This window comes from Camelus bactrianus, chromosome 3, assembly GCF_048773025.1.
Source record: "Camelus bactrianus isolate YW-2024 breed Bactrian camel chromosome 3, ASM4877302v1, whole genome shotgun sequence".
NCBI lineage: Eukaryota > Metazoa > Chordata > Mammalia > Artiodactyla > Camelidae > Camelus > Camelus bactrianus.
Window position 1 is genome coordinate 105,673,951 of NC_133541.1, and position 19,931 is coordinate 105,693,881.

At 37.1% G+C, this 19,931-nt stretch overlaps 1 protein-coding gene across 2 annotated transcripts in view; it reads right to left on the bottom strand.

The window, feature by feature from the left end:
* Positions 1-19,581, bottom strand: part of JAKMIP2 (janus kinase and microtubule interacting protein 2) — a 152,068-nt gene extending 132,487 nt beyond the window's left edge. For both annotated transcript variants that reach the window (XM_010959619.3, XM_010959618.3), the window contains exon 1: positions 19,337-19,581. The gene's annotated coding sequence lies outside the window, so the exon portion shown is untranslated. The remainder of the gene's footprint in view (positions 1-19,336) is intronic.
* Positions 19,582-19,931: the final 350 nt, after the last annotated feature.

Here is a 19,931-nt window from a genome sequence, read left to right on the forward strand (position 1 = left end):
GGAAATGGAGGAGGACTGTAAATTCTTCAAGAGCCTTTCAGTCTAGTTGTGGAGACAAAATGAGAACATTTGAAACAAGGAGAACAATTATGCAGTAAACAGTGCCGTAGTGATCACAAGCATGACAGGAATTCAGACAAAAGGAGAATTGAGTGCATGGGACACTGCCAGTGAGAGATGCTTCTAACTGTTGGGTCCTCCAAACTGGGTGTCCGGGATAAGTTAACAGAGAAGCAAACTGAGGAAAGAGGATATTGAGGGGGGGTGGGAGAGGTGGGGGATGCTGGAGCAGACACAAATAAATGGTAGGGACATTGAATGAAATTAATCAAAAGTGATCAACTCTTCAACTGACTTATAATTTATGGAAAAAGCAATTCATGCTCATAACACATACATTAAAAAAATAACTAGAATGACTATGAAGGATTATAGTATGATGATGTAATAAATAAATACTAACAGATAATAATCAGGGTTTATCAGAATTCATTTTGGAAATTAAGAAAAAGATCCGTGAATAAAAACCAATTGGTCATATTTTCCAGAAAAGAAAGAACCCTGATCTTACTTTGCAAAATTATTAGTAGATAGAACATCAAGAAAGCTCACTTTTTTCTGCTGACAGTGATGATGTAGTCACTCTGGCTTGCTTAAATTGACCTTGGGGCTTGTCCTTCAGTATCAGAACAGCTTAAAACTGGCAGGAGAGCATTGCTGGTCTTCATTTGGCTTGTCTAAATCCTAGGGTTTTCATTTCTTACATATACTTACGGTTGATCATTATTTTAATTCAGATTTTTAAAAAAACAAACAAGAGAACAATGAAATAATTTATCTTAATGGTGAAAGAATATAAAGCCTGCTTTTCCTTCCCTAAATATCCATCAGAAACTTTCTAAAATGTTCAGATAAAGGCAACTTAAAAAGTTCTTTTGGGAAGAACAAAGCTGGAGGCATAATTTTCCAGACTTTAGACTATGCTACAAAGCTGAAATTATCAAAGTAGTGTGGTATTGGCACAAAAACAGACATATAGCTCAATGGAACCGAATAGAACCCAGAAATAAACCCACACACTTAGGTCAATTAATCTATGACAACAAAGGCAAGAACACACAATGGAGAAAAAGTCTCTTCAACAAGTGGTGCTGGGAAAGCTGGACAGCTACATGTAAATCAATTAAATTAGAACCCTCCTTCACACTATATACAAAAATAAACTCAAATGGTTTAAAGACCTACATATAAGACATGACACCGTAAAACTCCTAGAAGAGAACGTAGGCAAAACATTATCTGACATAAATCGTAGCAATGTTTTCTTAGGTTAATCTCCCAAGGCAATGGACATAAAAGCAAAAAAAAAAAAAAAATGAATGGGATCTAATCAAACTTAAAAGCTTTTGCACAGCAAAATAAACCATCAACAAAACAAGAAGACAACCTACAAAATGGGGGAAAATATTTACAAATGATGCAACCACCAAAGGGTTAATATCCAAAATATTCAAACAATTCATACAACTCATTATCAAAATCCAAACAACCCAATCAAAAGGTGGACAAAATACTTAAATAGACATTTCCCCAAAGAAGACATACAGATGGCCAAGAGGCACATGAAAAGATGCTCCACATTGCTAATTATTACAGAAATGCAAATCAAAACCACAATGAGGTATTACTTTACACCAGTCAGAATGGCCATTATCAAAAGGTCTACAAATATTAAAAGCTGTAGAGTATGGAGAAAAGGGAACCTTCCTACACTGTTGATGGGAATATAAATTGGTGCAGTCACTATGGAAAATAGTATAGAGGTTCCTTCAAAAACTAAAAATTGAGCTACCATATGACCTAGCAATCCCACTCCTGGGCATATATCTGGAAAAGATGAAAACTCTAAAAAGATACACCCCAATGTTCATAGCACCATTATTTACAATAACCAAGACATGGAAACAACCTAAGTGTCCATCAACAGATGAATGGATAAAGAAGATGTGGAATATATATATACAATGGAATATTACTCAGCATAAAAAAGAACGAAATACTGTCATTTGCAGCAATATGGATGGACCTAAAGAATACTATACTAAGTGAAGTAAGACAGAGAAAGAAATAGGATATCACTTACATGTGGAATCTAAAAATGAATACAAACACCTATATACAAAACAGAAAGAAACCCCCAGACATAGAAAACAAATTTATGACTACCGAAGGGGAAAGGGAGGGGTGGAGGGATAAATTAGGAGTATAGGATTAAGAGACATAAACTGCTATACATATAAATAAGCAACAAGGATTAACTGTATAGCACAGGGGGTTATGTTCAATATCTTATAATAACCTATAATGGAAAATAGTCCGGAAAAAAATATATATAACTGAATCACTTTGCTATACACCTAAAACTAGCACAATATTGTAAATCAACTATATGTCAATTTTTTAAAGAGACTTCTTGAACCAATAATCTGAGCTTTCACATTAGGAAACCAGGGGAAAAAAAGAGCAAAATAAACCAAAGAAGACAAAAAAAAAAAGTTCTTTTTGGTTTGCTTCTTGTCTTATTAACCAAGTAATATATGTCCATTGGAAAAAACCTAGAAAACCTTATCAACAAAAATTTTAAAATAAATAAAATTCGTATATTTCTACCACCTAAACACTTTTTATATTTTTATACTGCCTTCATGTTTTTTTATCTATGCACATGTGAACATATTTTCAACATAGTGTTTTTAAGTCTAGATTTTTCACTGAATGTATTCTAAATGTCTTTCCATGTCATTAAATTTTTAAAATCTGTAATAGTGTTTAAAGAATTTACAGTGCATGCCTCCTGCAATGTTCTTTCACCGTATTTTCACTATATTCCAATCAGTCAAGGCAATTTTATGCAATTTTATTTTTAACAGTTCGCTATTACAAATGAAAGGTTAAATTAATATGCATTTTTGAGCCATCTGCAATTCCCTCACCCCTTCTTGGATTCTAGTCTACTCCTTAGATTGTGCTTCCCTCCCCCCCGCCTCCCCCTACCTCATTTCCCTTGTGGAGATTGCAGGCTAATGGGAAAAATAAGCCAGGTCCATAAATAACTGTAATCACTACTATAGGCAAATGAAAGGACTCTGGATTTCAGAAAGGATTTCTTCCATCAGTTTGCAAATATGCCCACACATCTGATGGCAGAGGAATGAAAAGATCCTTCTAGACACATTTACTTTTTTTTTCCTTTCAAGGGGAGCAACGAGAGAAAAAAAAAGCTGTATCTTTTTCTCTCCTTTTATAGTTTCAAAAAAATCAAGAATGGACAGGACACTAGAGAAAAAAAAAAAGAAGAAAGGACAGGAGGCCTGCTCATGTCATATAGCTGGTTGACAGCTGAACAAAGACTAAACCCAGGATTTCTGAATCCCAGTTGTGTGCCCTCACACTGGGTCACACGGGTTCACCCTAAAAAAACTGCAGCTAGAATAAGTGAACTTATTCCATGATAAAGTCTGTGGAAGAAGAGTACTAGTCAAGTCAAGGGGTTCTCTGATTTTACAAGAAATTCTATTGACCTGATATACAACAGTAAAACCTGTCCTGAGAAATAGGAAAGAATGAAAAAGACAATCTCGACTCCTTTCATTTGATGTTTTTCTATCAAGCAGAGATGTGTGCATACTTTGATGAAAATATCACACATATGGCAAGCTGGCTCCCCACACGGCCTCTAAAAAGGGAAATCGTGAAGTGACTTTCTGAACGCGCAAGAGCAAATATTTTATAGGGCAGAGAATGCTCCTGCCTTGGGGGTCTGCTTCCACACGTTCATCATGTTGAGGGGAAAGAGTCCTTGAATATAATCTAATACAGCCCCTTCAATAAACTAGAAAACCTCTTAATAATAACTCTGTCAATCAATCGGTCACCTGGTGCTTGAACATGAGCGCTTATGGATGCAGTATCTGGGCTGAAGCCAAGAAAAAGTAAACTCAATACTTTTATTCATTGGACTGACTAATTAGCCCTGCAGTCTACCACACTGTATGTATGCCTTTTTAGATGTATGGTTTGGAATGAATGAATAACCTTTTTGCTAAACTGAGGCAACATCTCTTTCTTACAAACAGACAAACACATACACTTATACATACTGAAAGAGAACAGTGATGAAAAAGCCAACATTGCTATTACCTTGGGAAGTATTTATCATGACACAAGACTGACGGAAAAATGTGATGACAGTCACAGAGTCATGAACATATTTACAGCTGGAAGGGTCCTTCTTGTAGATATACTAGCCCGAGACTTTCCTTTTACTTAAAAGGAAATAGAGAGTTTAAGAGATCTGCTCGGGCTTTACAGGTTTCTGCCTCAGCGTCACCTGACCGCACAGAGACACAGAGAGTGTACCGATTATTTAATTCAGAGGCTGGAGTACTGATAATCACAGCTCAAAGAGGGAAAAACACCAAGGCGAAGGCAGGCGGAGCAGGATCAATACGCTCATTAAACACTCAGTTACCTTTTCCCCTCCGGATTTATATTTTCCCTTACTTTCTGGGTTACTGTGTATGTATTAAATACAGAAAAAATAATCCTGAAAGAGTCCCTTGGCTGCAACTGGAATCAATGTATCTAACATGTTTTCCAATACTTACTGTGCATGTGGCCTCATTACATTCACACACCAGGGAAGGTTGAAGGGGGAAAAAAACTGCAGGAAGCCATTCATAATTTGCTCTTTAGGATTTAATAGTCATTCCTTACTTCAGTCTTATGGTCTGTTTTCTAATACACATCCAGTACACAGAAATTCAGAGCACAGCAAACTATGCATGCCGCCAAATGACCTCTTCGTGCGGTTTTGTTTTAAAAATCCATATTCTGCATTATTCTAAAAAAAGGCAGTATCAGTGGCTTGCTTCCATGTCACTCTAACATTCCTTTTTAACTTTAAGGCCAGACAGGTTACAGTGTCCTCCCCTACTTTCAGGTGGTAAACTCTATCTTCCATCTTCACAAATTTACTCTTTTTCTTCATTTATGTTTGTTGATTGATGTTCTTCAGTTTTCTTGTATAGATTTTCACATGTTTGATACAGAATTGGCCAATGTTCTTCAGTCCCGATAAAGGCCCCCATGTCTCTTGGCAAAGTTTCAGCGCCTCAACGCTTACTGCTAACTGTACTGGGATTGAGTCTTACTCATCTTTGTATGTTCCCCACTCTCTACTTCTCCACACATACACCTTAGAAGAACACATTGTAGGTGTTAGAATTATTTTTAAACATAATTTTCCTTTAAAATCAGGACCACAAATGCAAAGAATACGTTTTTGTATGTGGTTTGAAGAATATACCAAAGTTCTCTTTTAATTCAAAATGTTCAAATATATACCTAGTTTCTTCCCCAGGTGATGTCATAAAGAGAAAAATCTAACCTTTGGTTAGTCATTCACATAAGAAATAAGATATCTGGATTATCTTAAGACTCATCAATTAGATGGGTTTGGTCAGGTAGTGTTACAATATACGAGCTAATGTGTAGTATTACAATGTGTAATATAAAGCAACAGGAAATGGTCACTAAAAAGTCATTCACATTCTGTTTTTATTTCTTCAGTAAAGATCAAATATAATTCAGCTAAAATAAAACTCTGTATCTTGATGGCAAATTTACGGTACTTGTTTTTGTTAGAGGCCATGTCCTTTGGCAGCTGAATGGGAAAGCCACAGCATTACGTTTTGGTGGCCACACATTGCATGTTTTATCATTAACTCTTGTTTATAGACCTGTCTCCTTTGCTACTTTATAAGCCTTTTGAGAAGAGGGCTCTGATCTCGTACACCTAGTATAAAGACAAGCACTTAGGAACCACTCCGTAAATCATTTACTAGCTCGTGGAACATTCTCTGCCTTAGTTTCCTCAGCTGAAGGAGTAAGAAGGGGGTACCATGGTACCTACTTCCAAGGCTTACGCTTGTAAAGTGTTCAGAACTCACAGGGCATCCGGCAGGTGCTCATTCGGTGCTGCTCCACAGCACAGCTCTGGGAGGCATCCTTCAGAGTCCTCCCCGGAGCCATGCAACCCCAGACCCTACTGTCAAAGTGTGAACTGTCATCGGCAATAGCATCACTGCCACCGTCATCATTAAAAATTTCACTGCATCTGAACTACACAGAGGGCGGCAAAAGTGTAAGCAGGTCCTTCATGATGGAGATAAACGTGCCTACTTCCTAAAGGGAAAAGGTCAGAATTCTGAAGACTTGGGGGGGGGGGGGAGGTTGCTCTCTCATTACATAATCCTTGCTTGAGATCTTCAGTGAAAATGAATTATGACTAAGTCACATGGTGGTAAGCTTGGAGTTCTGTCTTATTAACATCGATTCCAGTAAACACTGTGGACTAAAACCACTAGAGGCTGATGAAAATAAGATGATGACTATCCAAATGAAAATAAAATCTTTAGTTTTTAAAGAAATTAGATATTTTGGCACACAAAATATCAATTACAGCTATATATCGTAGGGTTTTCAAACAATTTTGTGAAAGGATCTTCTTTCTCAAAACTTTAGGAGGACATTCAAAGGGGTGTGTGTGTGTGTGTGTGTGTGTGTGTGTGTGTGTGTGTAGAGAGAGCCTGGATCCTAACCTCCCAGTCTTTTCCTTCTCTCTCCAGCTCACAACCAAGGGACACTGTGGTTGTCTATGGAAAACAGTTTGGAACCTCTGATCCACAAAGGGCAAAACTTCTATCTTCCAGAAGCCCTGCAGGGTCACTCTGGATAGTCAACTACCTGATTTCTGAATAATTTAGAAATTTTGATGACCAAATCTTTCATTTAAAAATATTCACCACATTTTGCTAATTAATAAGTAAATTTCATTTTAGTAAATTTGGAAATCATAAAAAAGTCAATGAAGAAATTTCTCATGAAGTTACCACCCGGAATTAATTCCTGCTAATATTTTGACTTGCAGTATTTGGGTCCTTTAAAATATATGTGTGTGTGTGTGTGTGTGTGTGTGTGTGTGTGTGTGTGTGTGTGTGTGTATAATTCTTCCTTTCTCACAAAATTGGTGTTAAATCCAATCTTTTGATTTTTGACTTTTTTTTTCTATCTGAAAAGACCTATCTTGCATATTTTTCTGTGTTACTGAACCTCTTCTACAAAATACTGGAGCTTTCTTATATTCTATGCTTGGCACAGGCCACAACTGATTTATCATATATACCTCATCTATATGTATGGACAGACAAATCAAGGATTCAGCCTTTTCTCACTCAAACCTGACTTGTCAAAACTGCTATTCACTACAAGCAAAAAAAAAAAAAAAAAAAAAAAAAGGAAACAAAAAAGTCTTACATTGCATGAATTTAGAACCACAGAAGCGATAAGAACACAGATACTATACTGTCCATAGCATTGAGTTCTGGGATTCATGCTGCTGAGTCTATTGTGCAATTGAGAATTTTTCCCAGAGATGAAATTTCTGTAAAACTGCTCTCTGAATCTTCAGAGAAAAAGAAAATGTTCATAGTTTACAGCATTGTGGTAAATACAGTGTAAAATGTTTTCTTGCTTTTTTATGGCTTGAAAAAAAAAAGCAGGAAGGAAAACTAGGTAATTTTCTTTTATTACAATATATTTAATACCTTTCGTTTTAAAAAGGGAACCCTGGATTATATTGTACAAATGCACACAGCTCACCAATGACCTCCTATTGGTTATTTAAACACAAAAATCTCCAAATGGTTTATGTGAAGACTGGGATTCCTTCAGCTCTTTGTTGTCCTTCCTTACTGAGGAAACTGGTTGTGTGGGCTTTGTTCTTGAACGTCACTTTAACAGAGTGTTGCTATCTTTTGGGTCTTGATTAATATTTAACAATAATAATAACATTAAAAATATATTTGTCTTTCTTTTTAATTTTCAGGAGCACAATCAAGTTTTCACTACAAGGGGGAAATAGCTTAGTGTATTAGTTAAGACCATCTTGGAGTCAGGCAGACTTGAGTTCAGAATCTGGTACCATCAGTTATCAGTTAGATAATCTTGACTAAACAGTAAACTGATTTACCTCAATAAATTTGGTTGAGTTATGCATAAAATAGGGATACCATTACCTTCTTCAAAGCGTGTCGGTGCATGTGTGCAATGACTTCAGGGCAATGCTAGCTTCTAGGAAGGGTGGCAAAACAAACACAAACCAACGTCACAACAACAACCAACATTAATGTCAAATGTGTTTTGAAACAAATTTCTCAGAGACTTTTTAACCTGAATTTAGTCCAAAAAGTAGATTAACGTGCCTCATAATCCCTATTTATTATTGTAAACAAAAATTATGTTTGGCTCATCAAATGAAAGATCTATCTTCGGAGAAGAAAAACAGGATTGAATACTGATTCAAGACCATCCTCGTCAACACGTGCACTAATCGTTGAGGCCAGTTAGCTAGAAGCCATCGTGGTCACTTCACAAAAACAAAGACTTCTGCGGAAAACTCTGGTGCTATTTACCTATTCCATCTACATGTTACATATATTAATATTCTATTTAAATTTGGCCCCTTTTCCTTGTAAAAACGGAAGTTCCTTTCGGACGGGGACCAGGGATAATGATGGGAGTCTATGAATGCTTTCTATTTTGAGGACCTTCAGTTAGGCTTCTGTGGTATTGGTGATGATGATAATACACATATGGGAACTATATGTTCTTCCTCCACCCCCCAAAACCCCCATTGATAGCTCTTGGTCTATTTAGTTGTTTCCATACACAACTATACACTCATCGATTGTACATGAAAGGAAGGACTTGGTGAGGACAACCAAGTGGCCTAAGTTACCTTAGTGCCTGAATTAGGACTTAGCATGCAGGTCAGATCATGTCCTAATTCTCTGGCCCTGAATCACATCACTGATGGATCATTTGGTTGTGTGGGGCCACATCTCGTAGAACAAAAAAATTTCGAAGTAAAGAAATCTGGATTTGAATCCCCGATATTTCACTTAGTGGTTATGTAATGCAGGACACAGGTAGGTACTCTGAACTTTACCCGGAGGGTGATTATAAGTGATAGAACATAACATAATGTAATGTAATATAATATAATACAACATAATATATAGTATCTTCTCTACCTATACGCTTGTGAAAACTTAAAGTATCAAAAGTCTTTCATAACTTGTAAAATAAAGTACTAAACACATTACTTACTGTGAAAAATGCCTTTGCTTACTGATTAAGGAAGAGATAAAAAAAAAATTGATGGGGCATAAGAAGAAAAACTTGAAAAGCTGCAAATTATCCAGTTGAAATGTAATTGGGATTGCCCCCAAACCAGATCAACAGCATTAAATTTCATACAGATACCTCATTTTAATCAAATGCTCATCTGCTGTTAAATTCATTTCAGCTTCCATATTAACGAAACCTGAATGTTTCTTTAAAGAACAAAAATCATGCTTAACCAGGAAATTGTATATGGTGTGGTGCAATGAAAATGGGCTAAACAGGGGTCAAAACCCCTACTGTTTCAAAGACCAGAGAGTTAATGTGAATTAACTGGGGGGTGGGGGCATGGGGTGTCGAGGGAGCACATGCTGACGAGCACAGGACCACCAGGAGGAACGTCCATCACTCAACCCCAGATGTGCTGCCATGAGATGTGGGCCTTGTGAGGCCAGATTTTCTTATTTTCTAAGAGGAGGCAAGTATTCAGATATTTTTTGAAATTGTCAAAATTATAAAATTTTGAACAAAAGTGTGTTTTTAAAAATATTGTGCTGGGAGCGTATACTGTTGCTTATAAACACTTTATATATGTTTATAAACGCTCCCTTGAGCTGGGTCCACCCAGCAAGGCTCCAGTTTTCAACCACTGTGCTATAAAATCAGATGGATCTTACTTCAGTCTTAGCTCCCAGCTCACTAACTGAATGGCTTTGGCTAAGAAATTCAACCCACCCAAGCTTCACTTCCCTCTTGCAAAGTGGGAGGCACAATGCCTCTGTTGTGCGGGCTGCAAAAATGGACATGGACGAAAACAGCATAATAAGTACATAATAGGTACTCCAAGAATTTAGCTCTTTTTCTGGAAAAAGAGGAAAGTTAAGTTGCTCTGTTTTCTTTTTTTTATCCTAGTTACATTCAGAGCATGTCAGATATTCTTTTTATTATGAGGGTCAGGGCTACCTCATTTGTTGTTGGAATAAATTGATTTACTTGAAGTATAAACAAAATTCGAAACTCTAGATGTCCCCAATGTTTCTAAAGAATAGAGATAAGTCAGCATCAAGTCTGAAAAAATTTTCAGACTGACCCAAGGGAGAGTGCTTCTTTGCAAAATGCCTGTCTCCTGAACAAAATGCTTTTCTACTATTTCATCAGCTACTGTCCGTCATAAAGAGCCTTTCGTTCGGCAAACACCATTTGAGGACATCAAGAAAGTGGTTAGCGATAGCACCATGTGAACTGGGAATGGATCAATTCTGCTTAGATTACAGTTAAATATACAAAGCTTGGCGTTTCAAAGCAAAGGATTATATAAAATAAATTAAGATACCTGATGTTTTCAAACTACAGAAATGTTAGTGAAAGTTCAGTAAGCAAATGGCCAGTGAATGGCTAGAAAAATTAACCTTGTCTCTTTACCACCTTCCACGGGTCTTGGCTAAGCCATTTAGACTTGATTTCAAAACCCATAGAGTGAAGAGAAAAATACAAAATCACACACCACAGTTAAAAGAGAGTGGACAAGACGTGTAGCTAAACCTGTTCAGATACGAGCATTTGTGTGAATCGGGCATGTTTAAGCATGTGTTTGCAGACTGGGCTCTTTTCAATCTATGGAGGATAAAACCCAGAAGGTCACACAGTCGTGGAAGAATCAATTTCCCTTGTTGCAGGCGGACAGTTTCCTTTCTCTTATTTCAGAGTGTGGCACTGCACCCTGTGGAGCCTCAAATGTGGACAGTCTAGCTGAGAAGAGAACAGGATGGCTAAAATGCTCCTTCTGTGTAAATTAACTAGGGGTAAGGGGTTCCTTGTTAATTCACTTTCTAAAAGCGAGGGTTTATTTTGAATGGTTGCTAATGTTTTAGGCATCTGGCTCAATATCTTGTAAATTCTAAATTGTGTAGACGCTTTTAGTAAACAAAAGGCTTTAAAAATAAAAGTCATAATTCAAATGCTTTCCTTAATACAGCAAAAAATCATATATTCTCTGAAATACAAATTCTGCTTAATTAACTGATTAACAACCACTTAAATTCCTCCTTAGGAGATGCAGGAGACAAAGACTAAGCCAGTGGAGCAGGAGTACTTCCCTCCTCTGGGTCCAGGTAACCTGAGCAGAGCAGACAATGGAGAAATTTCAGTAATGCCAGAGTTCCCATTTTCATAAACGGAATTATCTAAGAAATTCATAAGAAAGCAAGTTTGGGATCTATAATATCTTCAAAACACCTAAGTCCCTCTCTCTGTCTTACCACTGTCAATTAGCAGAATCATTGTCTGTGGCTTATCATATGACTTCAAAGTGTTAATTTTTAATTTCAACTCTCTAGATAGGCTATTGTTATAAAAAAAAATTAGTGTCTTGCAATTCCTTCAATGGCTTTAATGGTTTACTGGTAGAATGACACGATATCCTAGACTTTACAGAATGGTACTCACTTAAAATGTTCTGTCTAGCTGTTTTCATCAGTATTCTTGCATTTAAAAAACAATTTTTGTTTTGGAAAATATGTTCAAATTAGGTACATCTGATCTATGAATAGTTTAAGGCCCTTAAATATGGATCAGTTAGGAGTACGGAGTAAGAGCTCAGCTTACTTTTGGAAGGCACCTCTCTCCACGAAATGTTGCACCAGAAGGAAGAACGTGAGTGAGAAACGCTTGGTTTACATTTTCATTGTGGTTATACTGGGTCACACTTTTCAGAGGAACATTTCCAGTTTGGACCAGAAGGCATGATGAAGATATCACGCTCTTTTCTTCAGCACATGCTCACAAGGCTTTTTTAGAGTCATAATGATTTCAACAAAATTTCCTTCTTGAAAATAATACCAATGAATTTTTTTCTGATGAAAGTGTTAACTAAGCTTAGTCAGATTTGGTTTTCTATCTATATTTTAACTTCAGTTGACTCCAGAACTTCAAGCCCTGTGGTAAATGATCTTGATTTAGATGCCAAATAAAGAAAGGGAACAACAACTTTTTCCCCATACTGAAGTTTCAGTGCATCAGCAGGTCAGGCACCTCTAGAGATGGCTGCCACCAGCAACTTGAAGACACTTCTCTGTGTTTGCCAAGCAGACCCCTCTGCTCCAGGTCACTCTTCACATTTTAATTTCAAAGCTTTCATGAAAGCAAGATTTTTGCCTTAATTTATCTTTTGAGTATCATTATCGCCTCTGTTTCTGTTTCAGCCTAATTCTGGGATACAGGTATGAAGGAATGATTTGTCTATGATAGAATTTAGCAGAGTGTATTTCTAGAAAGCAAAATAGCTTTGAGTGTGTATCATATAATTTGATGCTAAAAAGAATAAAATAATGCCATCTGCAGCAACATGGATGGACCTAGAGATCATCATTCTAAGTGAAGTAAGCCAGAAAGAGAAAGAAAAATACCATATATCATTCATATGTGGGATCTAAAAAAAAAGAAAAAGGAGGACACTAATGAACACATCTGTAAAACAGAAACAGACTCGCAGACATAATAAACAATCTTATGGTTACTCGGGGAAAGCGGGTGGGAAGGGATAAATTTGGGAGTTTGAGATTTGCAAATGTTAACTACTATATATAAAAATAGATTAAAAAAACCAAATTTCTTCACTGTAGCACAGGGAATTATATTCAGAGCCTTGTAATAACTTTTAATGAAAAAGAATATGAAAACAAATATATGTATATATATGCATGACTGGGGCATTATGCTGTACACCAGAGATTGATGCACTGTAACTGACTACTTCAATTAAAAAAAGATAATTAAATTACTAACTTAGTTTAATAAATTACAGTGAAAACAAAGGTACTCCCTTAATAGTGTCATTATTTCTGACTTGCAATTCAGTTTTGAAAGGGAATCAGTGGAGCCACAGAAATGTCCATAGCTTCTTATTTATGTCATAGCACATAGTGAACAATTTTTAACGATGGATTGTTAAATGCTGTGATTTGTTACCTTTAAGAATTCGCTTTTCCTTTGTCAAAATCTTAAAATCCCGAGAATATCACCTTTATGAATACAATCCATTTTGGTTTTACAGGCAAAATAAAAGGATGAGAGTCACAGTGTAAAGAACGCCTGGTGGAAAGCCCTTCTACAGTCGGAGGCCAGAGGTCCTTCAGGGGGCCATCCATTTATTCGCTCGTTCAACCAGCCTTTATTGAGTACATATGTTGTACCAAGGCAACCAGTATTAATTAACAGTTTCATTTTCTGCCCTCAGAGAGCTTACCATCTGGCGAAGGGTAGGGGAAATCAAGTAAGCAAATAAACAGCTTTATAATCACAACTTCAACAAATGCTACGAAGGAAACACAGAGGGTCCAGAGAGTAACAGTGGAGATGTACTTAAGGAAACCTCTCCAAGGAGTTATAGTCAAAGCTCAAACTTAAAGTGTAAGAAGAATCCAGCCACTCACATTTTAAAAGGGGAAGAGTCAGATGACTGGTCTTTCATTTAAAAACTATCTACAGGGTTAAGAAATACACCGATGCCAAAAATGTATCTCAGTTTAGTTTGAGAAGTGATATGACAGTTAATGTATGTTATTTAAATGTTTTCATGAAGGATTCAAGTTGGTCACAGAGGTTAAGACTACAGGATGCCACTACTGTACTGAGGAAAAATAACATGAATCTGGAAGAGATTTGGTTTGGTTTCATTTTTTTAATTTCCGCTTTACGTGCACCTGGTGAAATTCCTAGTGACTCAAACACTGACTTGGGCTTAAAACTCATACATTATCAGCAGACAAGGGATGACCAAGGTTAATTTAATGCCCATTGTGAGACGGAGAGTCAGCTCAGAATTACAGATCTCATATTTCCTGGAAATAATGTTTGACTCCTAGCTGCTGTAAATCAAGCGAGATCTACTGTATCATAAGAAGTATTTTAAAGCAAAGTGTAAAGACCCCAAAGTGAGGAAAAAATATCTTGAATCATCAAGAAAAATGCACCCTGAGATTAAAAATTTAGCAGAGACATATTGCATTAACATGGGAAGATGGCCACCTTACATAAAGTAAAAGAACTATAAAACAATGCTTAGAGTATGGGCCCATTTATGAAACTGTACATCTGAGTTGTTTATACTGGCATATAGGGAAAAAAATCTAGACAGAAATATTCCAAAGTGCTAACAGTAATGATTTCTTGATGGTAGGTTTCTGGGTGATTTGCTTTTTATACATTTCTGCACTTTTTTCTCCCCTCACAATGAGGATATATATTTTTTCAATGTAAAAAAAAAAATTACAAGAAAATTTAATTGTACTGGTGAATATTGATTTAAAGTAAAAAATGTTTGATGGATCTCGCTTGTACTGCAAGCTAACTATTTATAAAGGACATTTCACAAATGTGGAATAATAGTTCAGTTGGCATGATTTGCTCTTTGGCCAGCACTGAATTACCAGTCAGACAAGGTACGTGCCTACAGTGTCAGTAAAGAAAGGGAGACACCAAACAGTTAGAATATTTTGGAGAAAAGTATTTGATTCTTGATATTTCAAAAAAGTATAAAAGTATGTGTCCAAGGAGAATATCAGAAAGTTGTTGAACTGATGTATACTTATTTATGATTTGATATCATTTAAATTTTTAAGAACATGTAGGTAGAAGGATGCTTAGGACATACTGGTAGGAGGTATGGCTAACTTTTTTCAAGGTCTAGGACCTAAAGGAATTAATTTGGTCCTAACCACAGAAAAAAAATTGTGTTACTTCCCAACTTGTATGTCATTAAAAATAGAAATACTTAGCCATAAAATTAGTGCACATCAGTCCAAGAAGGTTTCGATTTTCCCCAGATAAATGTCTTTACGCTTTTGTGAAGTATCATAAATTCCAAATTTTCCCAAAATAATTTTTGTGTCTACCTTTTTTTTGGCTGACACCTAAAGAATACACTTAGTCTATCTGGCAATTCAATACCCCCAAAGAACACATCATGGCACTTGAAATATTCAAATAAAAATCCAATTAAAGATGCGCTACATTTAATGCAGATTTACTGTATTAGATATTTTAAAATTCAAATCAACAAGATAATTTGATAACTTTTCTAGTATGGCAGATTTGGGCTAATGAGATGTGAAATTCAGGCTCAGTTAGACTATTTACCAGTCCCAAACTTGGACAAGGCTAACCTCTCTGAGACTCTTTCCACTTATTTAAAATCATTATGGTGACACTAGCTTTACTGGCATGATAGAATTTAGGGGAATATAATATGAAAAGTAAAGAATGTAAAATGACTTGGAGACCCACAAAAGATTATATCAAGGTAAGGTATAATGATGGTGCAGATTAGAACCATATTGTTCTTGTCATTAAGTATTTCACGAGTGTATATCCTGTATCCTCCCTACCAAGGAAGTTCTACGTTGCTAGCATACGCACATTGTGCTGGTCATGTAAGAGGTCTACAAATAGGTGTTTTTCAATTATTAATTCACAATGTTTGAAACTCATTTTCACTTGGTAGAATAACAGTTGGGATGTGCAAATACAGGGAACTGTAACTGAACTCTCAGAGTAACACCAAGTATAAATCTAGTTTATTTCAGGAAAAACCAATTGAGTAATTTAAGTTGAAACTTTCAAGATAAATCTGGTTTTCTTTTAGGTTCCAACCATGGAAAACAAAGCAACAATCTTTTTATGAATCTATGAGAAATGTAAACAGTTTTGACACTCTAGATATTTTCCAACCACCCTGATGGACTTGAGAAGGATGTATGTAAAATTGAAATATGTTATGAGGTCACTTGAAGAAATAAGGAACATCCTACCACGAAGTGTGGTTCATTCCAACTAAAACAAGTTTTCCTAAAGTTTAAATACCAGTCAAAATATTTAATATGCCAACAAGAATGACATTTTCAAGATAGCATTTGAGAAAAAGATAATTAAATGTGTTTGTTGTTAAACAGCACATTTAAATAATACGTATGTATCATGCATATATTTTGCTTTCTTCTGACATCAAAGTGATGGCTCTTGTATTATTTTGTATCTAGACCCCACTAAGCCTCATTTCAGTTTTCAAAATAGCCACACAAAAGGCAGTAATTTTAATATGGCTATTAGGCATCAAATTCCTTTAAGTTGCTGAGAAAGGATTCTTACGAAGAGGAAAACGTTCAATTCCCTGCATCCTGACAACATATACATTCCTCTAAGCAGATGGTCAATTGATTTCTTTAAAAATATCCAGATTCTGTAATTTAGAAGCTCATTATAAAATGGAGTCTTACTGTCCCAGGTCTAGAAGCACTGAATGTTAAACAACTAAAGCACACTCTTACATGGACAGTCTACTCTAGAAAAAGCCAGAGAAGTTCTTAAGAAAGAATCCAGTCCATCCCAAATAAATGCATGTTTACGGCATACTTTTACAGGTTTTGATGAAAAAAAGATGCACTGCCTTATCTGGTTACACAGTTGACAATTCAGATTTGCTCTCAGAAAGTTCTACATTTTGTATTTCTAATCTTCATTCTTTATAATGAAGTTGAAGCCCACTGACCCTATTTTAGGTCCCCAAAATAGCAAGAAGCAATGCCCTATGTAAAATCCTCAGCTCTTTGAAGCAAATGATTGTCATCTCTCAGTTTTCTCTTCTTCAAGTGAAATGATCCTGGTTTCTTTATCTCTTCTCAGAGAGTTCAACTTGTGGTCCTTTAAACATAGTTCACTTTCTGTGGGCCATCAGCAAAGGTTATATAATTGTCTCAAGTTGTAGAATCAAAAACCAGACCCGTATTCCCACCAGGGTCTGACCACACAGCTGAAACATGCTACTCATAGTCAGCTCTATGCCCATGACTTAGTGATTTGCCTCTGCTCAAACTGTACCAACCTCACCTATAAAACCACATCCTAATGAAAACTCAACACAAAGGAAATAAAACAAAGCCCAAGATACCTGTGTTCATTGCATGAAACAGGGTCAACTATGACATCTCTTGATTTCTTAAAGCTTACTATAGATATATCTGAAATTTTAATTTGTCCAAGTCAAAAGTTATCATTAAAGATTCAGTACACAGCGTGTTACAAAATTTTGGATATGACATACAAGCCCAGTACCTCTTCCCCTACGCTACTTTATGGAGTTGTTACAATAAGGCACACGGTAGCAGGACTTGACAGAGTTGTGAATCTATGTAATATATGACATGCCATGAGCATATTAAATCCATTCCTCCCATTAAGCCCACTGAGGAGCCTTCCCATATAGAAACCAAACAGGACATTTATTCTCAGAGAAATTAAACTGTAAACCTGATTCAAATAAATGAAGAGGGGCAGTGTGTAAAATCAAATGCATTATTTTCACATTTTCTATATCCCAGCAGCAAAGATATGGTTCTATTTACTATATCCCAGCAGCAGAGATATAGTTACATTTACTATATTCCAGGAGCAGGGATAAGATAAAATGCAAGATGAAAACAAAAATGCTGTTATTTTACATTGTAAAAAGTGTTTGCACTGACAGTGATACTGTTAAAGAGAGAGATGGATACAAACAGTCCATACGATGAATGTAGTATTACCAACAGTTTTACCTGCAAGGATGTTTCTGGCTTTGATTCAATGAAATCCCTTATCCTGGGAGGTAATGGAGCCCTTTACCCTACTCACCTCAGTCATCTTCAGTACACTGAGCTGCCTTAAAGCTGTGACACAGTAAAAGGTCAAGCAGATCCCACTAAGCATTTGCAAACTACAATAGCCCCCCCATTTTGCCTACCAGCCACACATTCACCCGCTGAGCTTTGCTCACTCTCTTGTTTCATTTCACTTCATTGTATAAGCAGGCTGATTTGGAGATGGCTAGGGTACTTGGGAACATGTAGATTTTCAAAATAATCCCACTTTCCTACTTAACCACCTAGGTTAAAGAGGCAGACCCATGATACAACATTTGCGGGAACTGTAAAATGGTGCCTGGATACTGAAGGAATGAACAGCAAACAGCAGCACTATGAAATAAAAGGAATGCATTTCACCTTCCAGCTCATCTGTGCTTCCTGGGACACAAGGCACAAACAAGAAAGGCCTGGGGTAGAATTTCAAGAAAACTGATTTGTTTCAGCATTTATTTGGCAAGACGCTGGACACAAAATGATACCACAAGGCACCTCCCTTTCCTATCATTGTAAATTCAGGGCTCTCAAATCACCCCCCACAAATCCAATTAAAAATAAAGAAAAGAGGCAGGCTATGAATTCACATCTAGAGCTATGGTACAGATTGTTCTAATTGGTCACAATGAAACTAAGGGACAATAACAAGAATAAATCTTGCATTAATCCAGATGAAGCCAATGAATAATAATACAAACCAGAAGCATAGTTTCAAAAATATGCAATTACCTCTAAGCATGCAAGGACATTTATAACCCATTAAAATGATTGCAAAGCACACTCTGCATATAAATATGTTTCATAAATGCACTATCAGTGCTAAGTGACATGAGTGTATGTATGATATGCACATCCACAGGGTATTCATTTGTATATTCACCATAGAATCTGTGTACCACAACACGGCAAATGGTTTCTCAACAAAAGTGCGTTAGAGTATGAAACAGAATGCTAAATTCTGGGGCCACCGCTTCTCAGCAATGAAGGAAATAAGCAAAATCACCTTATAATCAGGCCAAGAAGCTTAGGGGGGCACCAAATGTGTTTCTGAGGAAGGCCCAACCCTATATGTGAGAGCTACAAATGAAATGATCCCTTTCAATAACACCCATTTCTTGTGAGCTCTTTTTCCATCCTCCGATTCTGTTGCTAAGCTTGGAAGGAAAGGAACCCAAGGGCTCCGTCTGCATTCTGAGCCAGTTCGAGATAAAGCCAGAATACCATTTTTTTAAAAACAACACAAGCAGATGCCTTCTTACTTCTCTCTTGCTGGCAACCTTCCTCTCTCTCATCCCCATCACTGTCTCCACATCTTCCTCTCCTCTGAGGGAGTCATTGTTCACGTGCAGGCCACAAATGCACACACAGGTCATTTAACCGTCAGCTAAACCGAGAGGATAAACCCGCTCTCTGCTACTTACCATGCTGAGACCCGGAGAAGCTGTTGAAAGGAGGGAGAGATGCAAACTGAATCCATTTTCCTTGCGACCGAGTCGGATGCAGCCTCCGAACCCAACATCAGCAGCGGCTGCCGGGATTTTTTTCCCCTCCCTCTCTGGTTGGCGATGGTGCGAAGAGGAACCACCCTTCCAGACCCACTAGAGTATCAGCAGAAGCAGCAGCATCACCACTTGGCCTCCTCCCTCTCGGAGGATGGGGTGAGCTCAGAAGCAGCCAGGAACTTGCAGCAGACACCTCCTCTGGCTCCTCCTCTCCTACCCCCTCCCCCAAAGCCCCACCCCTGCTGCGGTAGAGGCTGCCTGCCCTGGCAGCTGCTGGTTGTCACGACAACGACCAATGGTAAGCGACCAGACTAAGGGGGAGGGGAGATGGGTGAAAAGAGCTGCAGGGGCTGGAAGGGAGTGAATTTGTGCCGCTGCCCTCTGAGATGCTCTGGGTCTCTCCCACTCTGGACTCCAGGTCTTTAAAAAATGGGGCATGGGTCCATAGCCATGAGAAGAGAATAATTCCAATTTAATAAAAATCTAGACTGAACCATACAGAACATTAACAGAA